The 19,172-nt window shown below is 35.8% G+C and overlaps 1 long non-coding RNA gene and 1 pseudogene across 2 annotated transcripts in view; one reads left to right on the top strand and one right to left on the bottom strand.

Moving 5' to 3' along the window:
- Positions 1–14,115, top strand: part of LOC140607066 (uncharacterized) — a 571,123-nt gene extending 557,008 nt beyond the window's left edge. For both annotated transcript variants that reach the window (XR_012009215.1, XR_012009213.1), the window contains exon 7: positions 12,703–14,115. This is a non-coding gene — a long non-coding RNA (uncharacterized lncRNA). The remainder of the gene's footprint in view (positions 1–12,702) is intronic.
- LOC140607683 (U2 spliceosomal RNA) lies at positions 7,543–7,670 on the bottom strand (annotated as a pseudogene).
- Positions 14,116–19,172: the final 5,057 nt, after the last annotated feature.

The following is a 19,172-nucleotide window of genomic DNA, read 5'->3' as shown; positions in this document are numbered from 1 at the left end:
TTGGTTTTTAATTGTATAGGGCTTTCTTTATTTTATTAAAAAAAATTTTTTTTTTTGCTCCTGGTTGGGGTAGAGTATTTATGTGGAACAAACAATGTAGTTCTAACTCAATTATTTGGAAAGGGAGAAGCCCCCACCCACCCCAACACAAACACATATCACCACCACCACCATACATGTGCACACATGTACTATGCCACACTGAACTTTGGACTAACAGTAACTACTTCTAGATATCGAGTCCCTATAGTATGTACCAAAGAATTTGCTGGGTTTCAAATATATCTTCTTTAAAACCTAATAAAAATCTATGAAGTTAATCCTCTCTTTATATATGGGGAAATGGAATCTTGGGAATTTAAATAACTTGCTCACATTCCCATAGTAAGAAGATCAGAAAGATAAATTTTTTTTAAAGACTTGATTTATTTATTTGAGAGAGAAAATTAGGGGGTGGGCAGAGAGAGAAGGAGAGTCTCAAGCAGGCCCTGCATGGAGCCTGACCTGGGCTTGATCTCATGACCCTGAGATCATGACCTGATCTGAAATTAAAGAGTCAGACACCTTACCGACTGAGCCAGCCAGGTGCCCCAGAAAGATAAATTTAAATTTAGGCTGATCTGACAATGAAGCCTGGACTTTGCATTTTGTATTGGCCACCTTTTATATCTCTTCATGATCCCAAATTGCCTTGAAACTACTGTAAACAAATAAAACCAACAAAAATGCAAAATCACTTGAGACATAAGGGTGTGTTAGTTCAGTTTATGTGTCAACCTGACTGGATCAGAGGAAGCTCAGGTATCTAAATAAAAATTATTTTTGGTTGTTCCTGTGAGGGTGCTACAAATGAGGTAGCCTTTGAGTCAGAGGACTCAGTAAAGGTAAATGCTCTCCCCATTGTGGGTGGGTGTTACCCAATCCAGTGAGGGCCTGAATAGTGTAAAAGGTAGAGGAAGGAAGAATTCATTCCTTTTTTCTTCCTGCCTGTCTTCTGGAGCAGGGACATCAGTCTTTTATACACAGACTAGGACTTACACGGTCTGCTTCTCAGGTTCTCAGGCCATTGGACTCAGACCAGAACCATACCGCTGGCTTTCCTGAATGTCCAGATTGCAGACTGCAGACAGCAAAACAGCAGACAACCAATTCCTTATCATAATAAATTTCATATATACATATCCTATTGGTTTAAGAAAGGAATAGACAAATACAGATTTTAAATGGCCTTATTGTTAGGTTTCTTTTTGAACATCTCAAATCAGTGGGCAGAATTATGAAAAATATTTTGAGTATATTTATGGATGGTTTTGGAGGGAGATGGTCTATATATAGCTTTTATTATATTCTCTAAGTGGTTCACGATAGTTATCTCTCTCTTTCCTAGTAAGGTCCTTTATTTACCAAATAGCAACATACTCACTTGTCTTATTTAAATTACTAATAATTGGGTCAGGGTTATGTTATTTCTAAGAGAATGTTCCCTGGAGTCATTTAGACATGCATTCAAAAATCAGGATCCTCTTTAACAAGTTGGACAACTTTGGGTAAGTGTTCAATATTCTGATGCTTATTTTTCTAATCTACAAGGTGGGAATAATAACAGCGCATGCCCCATAGAGTTGTAGTAGTTTTAAAATGATAAAACATAGGCAACCCTCACTACAGTGCCTGTCATAGCATAAATGAGTTTAGCCTATCTTATTGAGTGTTACTCTAATTGCTATTTGTTAAGCAAAAGAACCAGGAATCATAGAAATAACCAAGGAACCATCCCAAACCTGTTGAACCTAAGTAATTCAATTTTGATGACAAAGAGTCAAAAAATAAAAGAAACAAAAACCAGGGATTGGCTTGGATAATCTAACAATAATAACTGAATGGGCTAGTCAGTAACAATTCAAAACTTTGAATCCTTGTGTTTCTATAAATATGTATATATTTCTATAAATTACATATAATTATAAATGGATACACATTTCTATAAGTGTATATGCATGTAGCTTCAGCTATGTATCATCTATCTATTATCTCTTTCTTTGAGCTAAACTGAGGAATCTCTTTACCACTTATTCATTGTTACTACGACTTACTTTTGGGTTGAAATCTCAAACTAAATTGCTGACTTTAAAAACATGAAGGAAAATTATAGAATTGAGTGTTGATACTGGAGCTTCATTTTTTGGCTCAAATAAAGAAATGAAGGAATGAGCGGTGTAAAAATGTACTCCCTTCTTGATGCTCAGTGCTTAGTGATCCCATACTGTTCCACCCCTCCCCACCTCAGCAGATAACCTGAGCTCATGGTGCTTTCCATTCCAATGTCATACACTAGCCCATTGCCCAACTTTCCTTAAGGAAGGTAAGTAATTTAGAGTCAGACACTGAGGTAGTAATTAATATGTTCTACGATCTGTAAGCTCTAGGCTCTGTTATCATATGATTGGTTTTCTGAGTGGCAGTATCCATACTTAATAAAATGAGCTACTGTGTAGCCCGTTTGAAGAACCTCATAAAACAGTGGGTTTAATTTGTCTGGGAAAATAGAGACTAAAATATGGTGCAGGTCCCTGATGGAAAATGTGGCTCTGTTATGCAGTGTTCCCACCAAATATCTTGGAAAATGGGCAATGTTAACATTGCTCTCTGGAGTAGCGCCAGAAAGAAACAGTGGATGTTCTCTTGTAAAAACCCTGAAAGCAGCAAGCAACCCATAAACAGTATGCAGACTGAGTCTGAAAATGGACCATTTTATGTTCCCTAATGGAAGGATAGCTTATTTGTTCATGGATTTATAGCAACAATGTGATGTCATCAAGTGATTTATGGCTAGAAGCATAGCAAGTGTCAATATACAGTGGTGGGTGGAAACATCCTATTCTCACCAAGAAGCTGATCCCCACAAGAGGTTGTCTTTGCCTTAGGGTGGGGCCAATTTAGGAAAACCCAAGTTATTAGTGTTACTGGAAATGGAATGAGGGAGGTGAAGAATTACTGGAGTCATCCATCTTAGGAAAAAATTTTGGAAATATAAATTAGTTTATTTAGAACATGAAAATGATGATTGCAAATCAGATCATCTCTCTAATTCTTAACTCAGCCAGTGACTAGTATTGGAACTTCCACAGGAAGGTGGGAAAGTTAATTACAAAATCCAGCTACATATGTAGTGAGTATTTATTTTTAATAAGAAAAAGATACAGTATGATATGATAATCAAGATTCATGTCATTATTTTATTTTAAAATTTATGTACAATAAAATTTACTCTTTTAGTATGTAGTTCTACAAAAATTTTAAAATCATGTAATTGCCATGGAAAACAGTAAATATGCCTCCATGATATAAAAAAATTCCCTGATGCTACTCTTATGTAGTCAGTCCTTCTCTACTCAACCCCTTGCAACTACTAATATCTTCTCTGTTTAGTTTTGCTTTTTATAGAAAAACTTTTAAATGCAATCAGTAATATTCAGCTTTTTAAGACTACATAATATATGCATTTGAGATTCATCCATGCCATTCCACTTGAGAAGTTCATTCTTTTTCATTACTGAGTAATATTCCATTGTGTGGATGTTCCTCAGCTTGTTGATTCATTCATGTGTTGAAAGACATTCAGGTTGTTCCCAGTTTTTGGTGATTCTGAGTAAAGCTATTAAAACCATCCATATATAGGTTTTTGAATGACCATAAATTTTCATTTCTTTTGATTAAATACTTAGAAGCAAGATTACTGAATCCGATGGTAAGTGTATGTTTAAGTTTATTAGAAGTTGCCAAAATGTTTTGCCATATAATTTTGCACCCGCACCAGCAATGCATAAGAATTCCAATTACTCTCTGTCCTCATTGCACTTGGCAACGTCAGGTGTTTGTGTTTGTTTTTGTTTCTTACCATTGTAATAGTTATGTAGTCATAGCTCTTGGTGGTTTAATTTGAACTAATCCTTGAGATTTTCTATGTAGATGGTATTAACTGTGAAAAGAGAGTTTCATTTCTTCCTTTTAAAATTTGTATTCCTTTTATTTCTTTTTCGTGTGTTATTTCATTGGCCAGGATTTCCAGTATAGTGATGAATAGGAGTAGGAAGCAAGTGCATCCTTATCTTGTACCCAATTTTAGGGAGAAAGCATCCAGGTTTTCACAACTGAGTGTAATAATAGCTTAAGCTCTTTCTCCCTGTGGATGCCCTTTTTCATGTTCAGGAAATCTTTTCCTATCCCTAGATTGCTGAGAGTTTTTATTATAAATGAATCTGTTAAGCCTTATCAAATGCTTTTTCACATCCATTAAGGTAATTACCTTTTTTTTTTTTTTTTGGTTTTACTTTTATTCTGCTGATATGATAGATGACACTGATTGATTTTTGAATGTTGAACTGGCTTTGTATTCCTAAGATAAATTTTATTTGATAGAATTATACATTTTACATATACTGAATTCAATCGGTGGTGTTTTATTGAGATTATTTCATCTATGTTCATGAGTATATTGATTTATGGTCTTTCTGCCTTTTAATGTTTTTATCTGGTTTTGCTATCAAGGTAATGTTGGCATCATAAAATATGTTGTAGAGTGTTCCCTCCTTTCTCATCTACTGAAAGATACTGCATAGTGTTTGTGTTATTTCTTAATATTTGGGAGAATTTGCTAGTGAAATCAATGGGGCCTAAAGTTTTCTTTATTGGATGATTTTAGCTATGGATTCAATTTATTTAATAGCTATAGTATTTTTTTAGGCTGATGTGAAAGAGGCAGCTGGGTAGTTTCTAAACAACAAATTTATTTTCCTTAATTCTGACTTTAGCTAGTAAGTCCAAGGTCAAGGTGTCGGCATGATGATGATCTGGTGAGAACCTCCTTCCTAGTTCACAACTGGAGCCTTCTTACTGTTTTATAAAATTTATTAATTTTTTTAAATTCAGCCTTTCTTTTTACTGATTTTTCTGTTATTTTTCTGTTTTAAAATGTGAAAAAAAAAAAACCCCACCATCTCTTCTTCATTATTTCCTTCCTTCTGCTTCTTTGGTTTCACTTTGCTCTTCTCTTTTCTATTTCTTAAGATGGTAACTTAGCTTTTTTATTTAAATTTTTTTTCCTAATGTAAATAAAGAAAAATATTCACGTATCCTCATTATAAAATTCTATTATCTCAGTAATTTTGTAAACTATTTAGCTTCTAGCCCATAAAGTGAGAGGCTGTGTTTAAATGATGCCTTATTTTTTTACTTATTTGACAGAGAGAGATGAGAGAGAGAGAGAGAGAGAGAGAAAACAAACAGGGGGAGGTAGAGGGAGAGCAAGCTCCACAGAGCACCCAGTGGGAAGCCTGACGTGGGGCTTGATTCTAGGACGTTGAGACCATGACCTGAGCTGAAGGCAGAGGCCTAAACAACTGAGCCACCCAGGTGCCCCTAGATGATGCCTTACTTAACAGATAGTTAGGAATGAGAGAATGAATGGAAAAGCCAAATTCGGGGAACTAGGAGGGGATACCAAACCAAAAAATAAAAATAAAAAAGAGGAATCACATATGCCAGGGTTACAGCAGCATCATGGCTATCTGGAATCCTATGGCCCACTACCAGGTAGAAAATATGGATTTGAAACCACTGAGCAAAAGTTGATTCTGAGACTCCTGTACAACCCAAATGACTGTGAGGAATGTAACCCCTATGAAATGGAAACAGGCAAAAGTTAATCCACTAGCACACGTTGGGACAGGAAATTTGCTGTCTGTCTGGACTGGTAAGGGAAAAATTCTCCCATGAGAAATTAAAATTATACCTGTTAATAAAATAGTTTATTTTAAAAATATAGTCTATTAATAAAAAATAAATATTATCAATATCATATATCATTAGGGAATCGTAAATTAAAATAAAAATGAGATACCACTACTACATACCTATTAGAATAGCTAAAATTTAAAAAACTAACAGCATCCAATGCTGCAGATAATGCAGAGCAACAGCAATGCCCATTCTCTCTGGAGAGAATGAAAATAGTGAGGACACTTTGGAAGACAGTTTGGTGGCATCTTGTAAAACCAAACATATTCACTCTATGATGCAGCATCACACTCCTTGGTATTTACCGAAATGAGTTGAAAACTCATGTCCACACAAAAGGCTGCATACAAATATTTATTTGTAATTGTCCTAAACTGGAAGCAACCCAGTAGGTGAATGGATAAACAAACTGGCACAGCTAGCTATACAGCAGAGCATTCATTATCAAAACAAAAACAAAAACAAAAAAACAAAACAAAACAAAAAAACGATTGAGCTACAGAAACACATGGAGGAAGCTTAAATGCATATTGCTAAGTGAAAGAAGCCACTTTGGGTAGGCTACATAATAGAGGATTCCAAATACATGACAATTTGGAAAGGGCAAAATGATGGGAAACAGTGAGAAGATCAGTGGTTGCAAGGGATTCCGGGGAAGGGAGGAAAGGAATGAATAAGTGAAGCACAGGTAAACCCATTCTGTATGAAAATGTAATGGCGCATACCTATCATTATGCATCTGTCAAAATCCATAGAACTCTACAAAACAAAGAGTGAAACTTGATGCAGACTATGGATTATAGTAAATGACACTGTACCAATATTGGTTCATTAACTGTAATAAAACTGTTACACTGGTGCAAAATTTTAAAAATAAAACTGTATAATAAGGCTGGAGGTGTGTTATATATGGGACTCTACATACAATCTACTCAATTATTCTATGAATCTAAAATTGAACTAAAAATAAAGTCTATTAATTATTTTTAAACTTAAGAGTAGGCAATTAAGAATAAAATGAGCACATTCAAAAGAATTAAGGGAGTAAAATGGGCTTACATAGATAAAAGTTAAGAAAAGAATAAAAGAGAGGCAAAAAAAAAGTATGGTAAATAGAGAATGCACAATATGATGGTTTAAAGATCTGCAAGTATATCAGCAAGTACATTACCTGCCAACAAAATACAGTCTTCTGTGAAAGAACTAATTTTAAAACTGGAAAAATAAAATGACCTAGTGCTTTGAGAGATTTTTTAAAAAATATCCTGTTATTGGAAGATAGAAAATAAAGATATGGAGAAAAATATAACTGGAAATAGCAAGCAAATGAAAGCTGATACATCATTATCAATATTGGAAAGTAGATTTTTGGGTAAAAGGAGAGTCATGACTTAATGATGAAGGAGCCATTTACTAGGAACACAAAACAAAATTAAATCTATATGTATCTAACAATACAGGCCCAAATATATAAAGCAATCATTGATAACAGGTCAAAGAGAAATTTAATTTGCAATAATGCATGCCTTTCTGTAAGAGTAATTCAATAAATCAGGCAAATGTAGATGATAGGGTCATTAGTGGCTCAGTCAGTTAAGCGTCTGCATTGCCTCAGCTCATGATCTTGGGATGCTGGGATGGAGCCCGCATTGGGCTCTCTGCTCAATGGCATGTGGGCTTCTCCTTCTCTCTCTGCTTCTCCCCGGTCCCCTCCCCCTACCACCTGCTCATGTGCTCTCTCACTCAAATCTCTCTCTCTCAAATAAATAAATAAAATCTTAAAATAAAAAGTAGATGATAGAGTTCAACATTATAAATGATTGGTTTGGTTGCCTGTACTACACTTGATCTCAGCCAAAAGGCCGAGAAGTGATTGCTTTAATTGCTTATAGAAAGAACAGAATGCATTTATAAAATACAAATTCTTCTCAAGAACACATGGAACGTTGATACAAATTGACTATATACTATGTTGTAAATATCTGCATGTCAGTTTCCGTTAGATCAACTTTTTAATAAAAAAGTCCATACAATAGAAAGAGATTGATAGATTTAAAAATAGATTTTAGAAACTACAAGACATGTTTTTAAGCAATTCATAGTTCAAATATGAAATTATATTAATTACATTATATAAAGTTTAAGAAATTAACAAGTATTGGTTAAGTTATTGGTGAGAAATTCTCCCACCACTGATTGGGATGTAAACTGTCAGAGCACTTTGTGTAATGAATAGGCAATATATAAAAAAGATGAAGGTACACATACCCTCTAAGCCAACAAAACCACATTTAAGTTCATACATAGATAAAGTGTCATTCATGTGTAAAAGAACACACATAAAGATAGTTCTGAAGCATTGTTTCTAATAGCAAAAAATACAAAACAATGAAATGTAGTTTATTAATTAATGGATACATAAATAATCATGTACTTATAAAATGGAAAAGCATCAATTGTCAATATTAATGAATTCCCTTGATCAAGTTTACTTTTTTAGATCTTACAAGCCAAGCTATCAGTTGAGGGTATTATATAGGTACTTATGTAGTTCCAGAAAAAATTTCCATGTGGGTGGTTGTTTTTTTTTCTTTTAATTCAAAATATAGTAGTAAAAATTAGGTACTACTTTATTTTATTTTGTAATACAAGTCTACTAATGAGAAAAATAGGACTCCCTTTATGGGGTAAAATTTCATCTAATTGAGGTTCAAAGTTAATGTTTCATATCATCAAATTGATTGCAAATGTTCATTTGAAAAAAAAAACTTTTTCAGTTTGAAGGCTGCACAAAAACAGGTGGTGGATCAGATTTTGGCCCCTGGGCCATTGTTTGCCAACCTCTGAACTGGATCAATGTATCAGCATAACAGTGAGTGTAAACACATCTTGGTACCACTTATGCAAGCTATTTTTTTAAAAAACCAGAACACTGTTATTATTTATGGACATATATAAGTAGTCTAAGTACAAAAAAGCATGAACAGGAGGGTATATACCAATGGTAGGACAGGGTCGGAATGCAATATTTCAGGTTAAACTAATGAATCCAACATTTCAATACTTAGAATGCCTTTCTGGGCTCCAGATGTACACTCCAAAAACTGCCTGCTGGATAGACCAACTGGGGTTGGCCACAGGAATTTGGAATTGGATGTATCCAAAAATAAATGAATCATTTCCCTCTCCCCCACCTCTTCCAGGGCTTCCTGACAAATTATTCTCTTACTGACCCTTTAGGGTTTATCTCAATAAATACCACCACCATCTCTCAGGCTTCTTCAATCTGTCCTTTCCTCCCCAAATGTTACTATTATTTCTCAAATTCAGGTCCTTATCATCATCCTCTCTCTGTGTGTCTCTTTCCATCTCTTTCTCTCCTCTCTTGCTATTACAGTAAAAGCCTCATAACTTTTCTCCATGAGAGAAAGTTTTTTGAAACTTAGATGGAATGGACCCTTTTGTTCCATTTCTTCAAATTCTCTGATGCCTCACCATTCTGGATAAGAAAAAAATTAAAGTCTTTAACAGGTCTTTAGACTCTCTGAATTGATTTTCTTAACTTTTCAATGTTAACATCTTAACCTTTAAATCTTCTAATGCTTAACTTTAACCATTCCACCGCCCCACCTACCGCATACACACAACTTTCCACAATTATGGTCTCTAAACTCCTATGATGACACTGAGAGCTCGGATGCAATGGGAAGTTAATCAAGGAATAAGGAATGTGTTTTGTTTTGTAGAACCAGCAGTTCAAGCCAAGGAGAAGCCCAACTGGGTGTCTCACCTGGGAGCCCCTTATGTGAGCCAGTTTGAGCCAGATGGGAGCTGAGGGTCTACTCTGAAGCCCCCTTGAGCTGACCCAAAGTTACTTTTAGGTGATTATAATACTAAGAGCCCCTCCTACGGGTGGGGTTTTCTGCCATTTTTTTTTAACATACCATGTATGCACAACATGTTGACATGCTAAGTACGTGCAATCGAACCAACAAGTGCCTCTGCAAGCTCCCTGCTCCCACCTCCTGAAGCACTCCCGATGCCCTGAATAAAAGTTTCCTGTACTAACCCAATGAGGAGATGGTGTTTTGAAAGCTCTTTGTCTCCTTACTTGCAACAAGTGATAAAAAGTTACTTGTTTTCAATACTTCCATGTGTTGCCTTCAATTTGATGCACCCCAAGGGGTAAACCCTTTGAGTTTGGTTATAAAACCCCTACCAATATTAATTACATTTTAGAATTATTCCCTAATATATTTTTATTTATTTCAAATACAAGCATCTTTGTACATTTATTGACAAAGACAATATTAAATACATTCAAAATCAGTTTTTAAGATGTAAGAGAATATAAATCTTTTAGTATTAACAGCATACATAAACATCTTTTGTGGTTCTCACTAATATACTAATACTAGCTATACTACAGATAATGTATTTAATAAGAGCAAGGCAATGGTGTCTACGGCCACTTTTGACCCCTTCTTTGTTTTTGTGGATAAATGCTCTGCTTCATTCTTGCTAATAAGAAGGGGATTGATTCAGTGCTTCTGTGGAAGGGCAGCTTCTTCAACTTCCATCCTCTTCTCTCCTAAATCAAGACATAGTTCCAACAATTGTTTCTGTTCTTTCTTTCTTTTAAAAAATATTTATTTATTTTAGAGTGAGAAAGTGAGAGAACACGTGCCCATGCATGTGAGAGCTCGTGGGGAGGGGCATCCTTTTGTAAAAGACATTTACATTTCTAAGGGAAGTCCCATTTGTAAGAATGTCTCTCTCTGTACCTGGAAGAGAAGAATGACTAAATCTCTAGAAACTTATCAATGGAGAAGACAAAGAATTAAGTTTACAAACATCTTTAATATTGTTCACCATGCTTTTCCTGATAACCTCCTATATTCCATCCTCCTCCCAACCACCCCCCTCTTACCTTTTGTCTTTAGCTGGAGATGATATTGAAGATAGTGGCTTAGACCACTTTTTGGAAATTACTCAGTTTTTCTGGGTATCTTCCTCGTATATACAAGAGATTTACATGCTATTAAACTTCTGTTGGTTTTTCTCTTGTTAGTCCATCTTTTATTACAAAAGGTCTTAGCCAAAAACCTAGAAGGGTAAAAGGAGACTTACTTTTCCTCTTCTACATCTCACTTTATAGCAAATTTCTTCCAAATGTTTCCTATGACTCCTCTTTCACCTAGAGCACTGCCCCACTGACATAGCTCTTTCCAAGGTCACCAATGACCTTCACAGATGTAAATCCATCCACTAATTCTTCATCTCGTGATATGTGGCCATCCAACAGACTCTGACAAGGGTGGCCATTCCCTCCTCCTTGACATACTATCTTCACTTGACCCTTGGGAAGCACTCTTTCTCTTCCTTCCAAGCTTACCTTCTGACCCTATGTTTACTTTGCTATTTCATTCTGTTCTCTCAAGACTTCTAAATGGCAGAGTATACCATCCATCACCCAGTCAGACGTAGTATGCATGTAGTTGATCTCATGCACATTCATGGCTTTCTATCCAACTGCTGATGACTTACAAATTTCCATCTCAAGCCTGATCCTCTCAACTGCACTCCAGATAGTTCTAGAAACACTGACTTGATACCCCTACCTCTATGTCTGTTAAGCATCTCAGATTTAGAAGGTCCCAGCCCAACTCCATGTTTCTCTCCTTCATGGCTTCTCCCGCATTTGTCACCATAGTTGTAAAGGACAACTGTAACTCTCCCTTTGTTCAGGCTTAAAGCCATGGAGACAACCAGTCTTCTTTTTTATTTCACAAATCATACCCTATTCATCAATAAATCTTTTTGACTCTACCTTCAAAACATCCTATTTCTGAAATCTGAGCAAGCCACTGACCATCACTGCTGCCACTCTGGTCCTTGCCATCATCACCCTCCCAACATTGTAATATTGAAGTACCCTTCTAGAGATTGTCCCAATTGTCCCCACAGAGTCTGTTGGTCACACAATACTTAGAGTCTTCTACTGTCACAAGGTAAATCGAACTATGCCTCTCTTTTGCTCAAAATACTCCTTGCAGATCCTTGAACGTATCAAGAACATTCCATGCCCTGCCTTTTGTTTGGGATGCTCTTCCTCATAGTATTTGCATGGGTAGCTCCTTCATTTCCTTCATGTTTCTGCTTCTTGGGCCTCTACTGACAGTATATCCTTCTCCACCCACAACATTCCTCACTCCCCTTACTCTGCAAATCATCACCATCTAACCAATGTAAGCACTTGTATGTATAGATTTTTTTTAAGCTATCTATTTGTTTACCGTTTATCTACCACCACGAGAATATAACCTCTCTTGATTGAGGGACTAACTTATTTTGTTGACTGTTATGTTCTCAGAACCTAGAATGACAGACCAGTTGATAGAAAGAGTCTGGCAGATTAAAAAGTGAATGAAGAGTAAATGAATACATGACTGAATAGATTGGTTCTGATTAGCTTCTTATTGTTTTTGACTTGTAGTTTGTCTGTGATGGCTGATTTTATGTGTCAACTTGCTTGAACTGTGGTGTCCAGATGTTCAGTCAAACACCATTCTAGATGTTACCGTGAAGGTTCTTTTTTTCCTTTTTTTTTTTTTTTTTGATGTGGTTACTGTTTAAATCAGTCGACTTTGAGTAATGCAAATTACCCTCCATAATGTGGGTAGACATCATCCAATCGGTTGAAGATGTTAAGACAAAAGCCTGAGGTAACCCAAGGAAAAGGAAGAAAGAATACTGCCTCTAGGTTTCCCTTAAGCTCTATGGTTTCAGCATCAACTTTTTTAGGGCTCTCCACCCTACGGATTTCAGACTTGCTAGCCTCCACAGTCATGAGAGCCAATTCCTTAAAACCTCTTTTTTTCTCTTTTTTTTATTTATTTATTTTAGAGAGAGCATACACAAGCATGAGAGGGGAGAGGAGTGGAAGGAGACGTGGACTCCCTGCTGAGCAGAACTCTGGGATCATGACCTAGGCCAAGGACAGACACTTAACCAACTGAACCACCCAAGCATCCCAAAACCTCTTTCTTTGTGTCTACACACATATGTATGTATACACACACATATACACACACTCATACACACACATCCTATTGGTTTTATTTCTCTGGAAAACACTGATTAATACAATGCCTGAGGGAAACCTTTTTCTCAGAGTAAAAGCAGACACAGCTCTATGATTTTTCTTTTGTTGATTCCTACTTTCATTAGCAAACATAATTGTATTAAGGTGATAGCAATTGGTCTTAAGTTGTATGTTCTAGTCACTGTTCTAAGATATTTATATCTATTAACTCATTTAATGCCTTCTATAGTCAGTGAAGAATATGCCATTATCCGAGTTTGAATAAGGAAACAGATGCTCAGAGATGTGAACTGTTCAAGTGTTCAAGTCACACAGTTAATGGGTGGCAAAAGTAGAGGAGGGATTCACAGAAAGACTTCTTTGTAGAAACCATCTAGGCCATGTATCCATTTCAGGAGTGTTGGATTAGTTAAAAGCAGACATTATAGTCTGTCCATCTACTTAAATATTATTTAAATTGCATATTTTCACAGTGCCTTGCTATTATAGGAAAGAAAGAGCATCTGCTACATGCTCATGCCAATCCATACATTGTAAGTGACACATGACATGGGAGACACTCATATACAGCTGTATATTAAATATTAGCAAACATTTGTAGATAAAAGGTAGGCAGGAATACAAGTTCTGTTTTGCTCCTGTTCTCAGTGAATTGTGCTGCTCAGCACTGTGCCCCACTTGGAAGATTCCTGCTGTGACCTTGGGGTTCTCTGTCTTCTTAATGGTGCACAGGGGTTTGAAAGAGCAAAATGTGAAAATTAAAATTCTGCACATGAGGATTCAGTTTCACAGACCAATTCTAAACAGTTAACAAAACATGCAACAGTTTCATGGCATAGAGAAACACTCATGTGGCTTTTTCCTGAATAAATAGTTGCCACAGAGTTCCTGAATACCTACCCCCGACCCTAGCAGGCACAGTCTACTAGGGAAGGAAGATTTCTAGATGTTGCAACACTTACTTATTTTTTTTCCATACTCCTCTTCCAAAAATACCTAATTTTGCAATCAGAATTAGATTTGAGACTGGGAATGTGTTACTTTCTTCTAAAGCTTTTTAGTTTATTGTGAGTCAATAATTGTCACACTGGTTTTTTTTGTTGTTGTTGTTGTTGTTGTTTTTTTTACTATGTACTTCATCCCCCATAATAAAATAAAATAGTAAAATGAAATGAAATAAAACAAAAAGTAAAATAAAACAAAAATGAGATTGTCTTGGGAACATTTAAATAAACTTTTCAAAATTTTAAGTAAATATTAATAATTTTTTTAAATTACTTTGCAGATCATTTTAAAGACTACTCCCAAATACAAATGATAAATATACAAATCTATAACATATATATACCAGCATAGCTTTTGGTAGTTTTACCATTGTATTAGTGACAGTTTTGATATTTTTGATATTTAAATGCTTAACCTAAACTAACTAGACACTAATAACTCCCCCCACCCCAAGCATTATGTATAAATACATTAATGGCTCTTAAAACTTAAAATAGTAATAGAAATGTATTGTCTTCTTCACAGAGCCAAATACTCAAAGAAAATATGGACAAGAGGACAACAGCCAAATATATTGCCAATGCTAAAACATTAAAATTAAAGCAGTCATATTTTTCTTTCTTACAACCACAACTCTGTTTGACACCTATTACCGTGACCATTTTTTAAAACTGCGTGACTGGACTGGGCTCACATTTCTCACACCTTTATCTACTTCGTGGCAGGTGTGAAGGAAAGAGTAGAAGACAAGTGTGTGGCTAAAACCAAACTCAATTTTGACTGTCAATTTTGAGAAGGGAAAACAGTGTAAAAATGAAGCTGATTCATTAAATTGAAACCACCTTTTCCCTTCCAATTAAAAGCATCTCCTACCTTCACCCTCTTTCAAGAGTTACCTGCTATATTGCATGGATATAGAATGCAGTTCCTCAGAGTAACACAACTGCCCTGGTCCACTTGTGAGTTTTTAAAAATAAATACAGTATAGTACTATAAATGTATTTTCTCTTCCTTATGATTTTTTTTTAAAGAGAGGGAGAGGATGGGAGGGGCAGAAGGAGAGGGAGAGAGAGAATCTTAAGCAGGCTCCACACTCAGCACAGAGTCATGATCTGAGCCAAAAGGCTCGATCTCACAACCCTAAGATGTGCCAAAATCAAGAGTTGGATGCTTAACTGACTGAGCCACCCAGGTGCCCATTCCTTATGATTTTCTAAATATCACCCTCTAGCTTACTTCATGTAAGAATACAGTATGTCATGCATATAACATACAAAATATATGTTAATCGATTGTTTATGTTATTAGTAAGGCTTCCAGTCAACAGTAGGCAATTAGTAGTTAAGTTCTGGAGGACTCAAAAATTATACATGGGTTTTCTTTTTCTTTTTTTTTAATGCACGGATTTTCAACTGTGCAGGGTGGGAGAGGGTGTCAACATCTCTAACCCCTGCTTAGTTTAAGGGTCAATTGTATTCTCACTTTGTTTTCAGATTTCACAGAATCAGTGAAAGTACATATAAAAGCATGACCCATATGAAATTGTGTGTTTAAGTGGCATAAAGAGATAAACCTTTTCTTTCTTCAGCAATTCTATATATTATATTTAAGTTACAAAGACACTAAATGCTGAAAAAAATTCCTAAAAGCCAATATTACATAAATAACAACCATAAAATACATTTTTAAAATGTCTGGGTTTAATATAAGATATATATTACTGGAAGCTTACAGTGTGGGATTTCTCACCTCTTGAAATTTGCTCTAAAATTTACTGATTTCCTTACGAGCCAGGTCTTAAAATGATTTAATGACTTCTTTTATGTCCAAGAATCACATACATCATTCTTGAGTTATCACAAATCAGTGCATTTCTATTATAAAGAGGCTTTAGGACACATCATATTTGAGGTAGAAAGCGTCCCTAAATGATACCAAAAGGACAGGAGCAAAATTAACCAGTCATATGTGGTTTAAATGGTAAACCAGTCAAATAAATATATGAATATTTTTAAACTTTAATATACTCACAAACATTTGAAATTACTAAGTTATTTAAAAGTTTGGTATGTTGACACAATCAATGCCTTAAATAATTGCATACCCATTATGCATTTCAATTATTTTCCCGCCAGTACCAAAAGAAGGTATATATGCATGCCTCATTCTATCTTCATGGAAATGCAGGGCTCATGAACAAGCTCTGGAAGATCTGAAGGATGAGGATAGTGAAAGAAAGGATTAAAATCAGACTCGTGGGGAATTAATAGGGCCATGATTTTCTGGACAGGAGAAAGAGACAGTTATTTAAAGGTTTATTCAAAGAGGAAAAATAAACTATTTTGTTGTTATTTACAACTTTAAAAATAAATAATATACCTATATCATCACTATGTTAATGCTAAGCTTATTACTAGGACAAATTGTGTGTATATTTATCTGTGTGTGTGTGCATGTGTATAAAGAAATTAGTCTTTCATCTCTCAAGCATATAATATGCCTTGAAATCATGGATATGGACTAATTTATCACTGAAACTTTTCCTTCTCCCCTTGGTCCAGAGAAGGTGTGACGTGGAAGTTTCTGGAAAATTTCTTTTGACAGAAGCCTGAGTATAACATATTCAAATTCAGTGCTGGGGTGGCAATGTGGATCGAAATGCCCCTCACGGTATAGTTCTGGTGTTGGAATTAAGAGAGTCAACACTCTCACTCAGAACCAAGAATAAGTGAAAATTACATAAAATTGCCATGTTCTATATTGTAAGGTAGTGTAAAAGCATCTGAAACCTTGTAAAACTCTTACATTTTCCCCCCAATGCAGCAGGAGTTTACTTGTGGAAATAGACCTTGGATATGTTCTAATACATTTTGAAAACTGCAAATCTGTGTGAATAATAGAAACCACAGCATGCCTGATCCAGGTGCTACAGAAATGCTAGTGCTTAGTCGTCCTATCAGGGAAAACAATAGCTTGGCCTTTTAATTATTTTATAACTTTTACTTTGATTCCTTGAGAAATAGGTGATATGGAAGGCAGCTAGCGAATGACTCAGTTGTCCCTTAATTCAGCTGGGCCAAGGGAAATGCCAAAGATGACATGACGAAAAGTAGCCGTTCGGTAGTTCCCAAAGTGCATTTTGCTTTCCATCAGTTGGCTGATACCAAGTGAGTGATAATAAGACGTCTTTAGAGGAACATAAATGTCAGTTCTGTGCCTGCTTGTAACCTGAGGAAATGGATGAAAAGGTAGCACACACATCCACACAATTTAAACTTGGTAAAGGAGCTTTGGACGGACTCCCTTGGTTTGTGGTTTCAGGATTCAGGGTACCCGACCACTGAATGTTTCTTTGTGGGTGTTCAGGCAAGCAGAGGCTTATCTGTAGACTCACATCCCCACCCTGTGGCTCTGCTGGACCCATGATGCTGGGTTAGAAATAGTCTCTTACCAGTGAATTGAGCCCTATTTCAACACATGTCCCTTAGAGCAGCATGTTCGATTGCTACCAGGAAAGGGGCTTTCTTACTGAACTTAAATTCTGTAATGAAAAATCCTATTTCTTTTGAAACCTAGTAATTCACCTAAATTATTCTTGAAGCCATCCTGGATATGTAAAAATAAGTAGTCCTACCCTAAGAAGCAAAGCCTCACTAATGTGTGCATTCAACCGTAAGAATTTGTCCAAATGAGAAATAATTCAGATTTAATTTTGTAATATTAACTTTTGCCTTTTCACTGAAGGGAACTGTTGACGTGATAAAGATAGAAAGTGCAGCAAGTACCAAAGATACAGTAAAATAAGGGAGTGAAAGGAGAAAAATATGATTCATAGAATATGATTTTAAACCTCAAACTCAAGTTTAGTTATTAATTTCAAATCTACCCTTAATATCATTCATTTATTCCAAACAGTGATAGCTGAACCTGTGACTAATGTTTTAATCAGAGTTCAAATTAATAATATTTTAGATTGATGTTTCCTATTTCTTTTCATTTTGAGGGGGGTCTTTTTAGAGGCTAACAAATTGCAGTGTGATTAAATTTTCAGAGCTCACTGATATAATGCATCCCTGTAAGTGTCATTTCGTTAGTCTAGTGAACCCATTTGTATTCCTTCATTGTTTATCATAGGACCTAGGAATGAATGCCTCCTCTGTTATCCTGACTTAGATATGGAAGGAAAGAGCTTTACAGTATATTTTCTGATGAAGACTTATACCCCTAAAATGATGTCCTATTCCACAAACCTCCTACAGCTCCCCACCACCAGTCACTAAGATCCTTGTCTGATGACAATCAGAACAAGGTGAAATTAGTGAAAACTGATACAGAGAGGAAGTTGATATGTTCAACAAGTATTGGGCATTAAGGAGGGCTTGTGATGTGATGAGCGCTGGGTGTTAAATGCAACTGATAAGGTATTGAACACTACACCTGAAACTAATGATGTACTATATGTTGGCTAATTGAGTTTAAACGAAAAATTAAAAAATAAAATAAAATCAGTTTTTGTAAGTAGAAAAAAAAATCTGTTATACCCTGCACCATGGTAGCCACCTTCTTTTATTTTTCAAATTGTATTTCAAATTCTTATGAATATAAGCAAAATATAAGTCCTCAACAAGCACCAAAACGTATAGTATTTGAATTCTGATCCCTTTATTTTCCTTCTCCTTTTTTCTGTTACCTCTTGGCCATTTCACAGCTCATTAGCACTATTGACTGAGCCTTAACCAGAGGGGAGGGCAAGAGAAGGAAACTCAACCAGGCTATTTCTGCTCCTTCTATTGTAGCCTTAGGAGGAAAAAGTGGACAGTAGGTTGCTGTACCAAAGTGACAAGAAGGTTTCAGAGCCTATAAAGAAAGAGGTAGCCTATCTTTAGATTCCTTCCTACAAATATGTCTTCCAGATTAGGGGTTCCTGGGTGGCTGAGTTGGTTAGGCATCTGACTTTTAAATGTCATGATCTCAGGGTCCTGGGGTGAGCCCATGTCTGGCTCCTGGCTCAGTGAGGAGTCTGCTTCTTCCTCTTCCTCTCCCTCTGCCCCTCTACCTGGCTTGTGCTCTTTCTCTTACTTTCTCTCTCTCTCTAATAAATAAATAAAATCTTTTTTTTTTAAGAAATAAGTCATACTCAAATAAGCACATGCACACATGTGATTTTCATTTTGAGATAAATAGGAAGCTTTGTTTATCAATTATGAATGATCCGTCGAAGATGCAATCTAGCGTTTATTGAATGCCTATGTGGAATTCCCATATA

The sequence above is a fragment of the Canis lupus genome, chromosome 16 (assembly GCF_048164855.1).
Source record: "Canis lupus baileyi chromosome 16, mCanLup2.hap1, whole genome shotgun sequence".
Taxonomy (NCBI): domain Eukaryota; kingdom Metazoa; phylum Chordata; class Mammalia; order Carnivora; family Canidae; genus Canis; species Canis lupus.
This window is presented reverse-complemented; position numbering and strand designations above follow the sequence as displayed.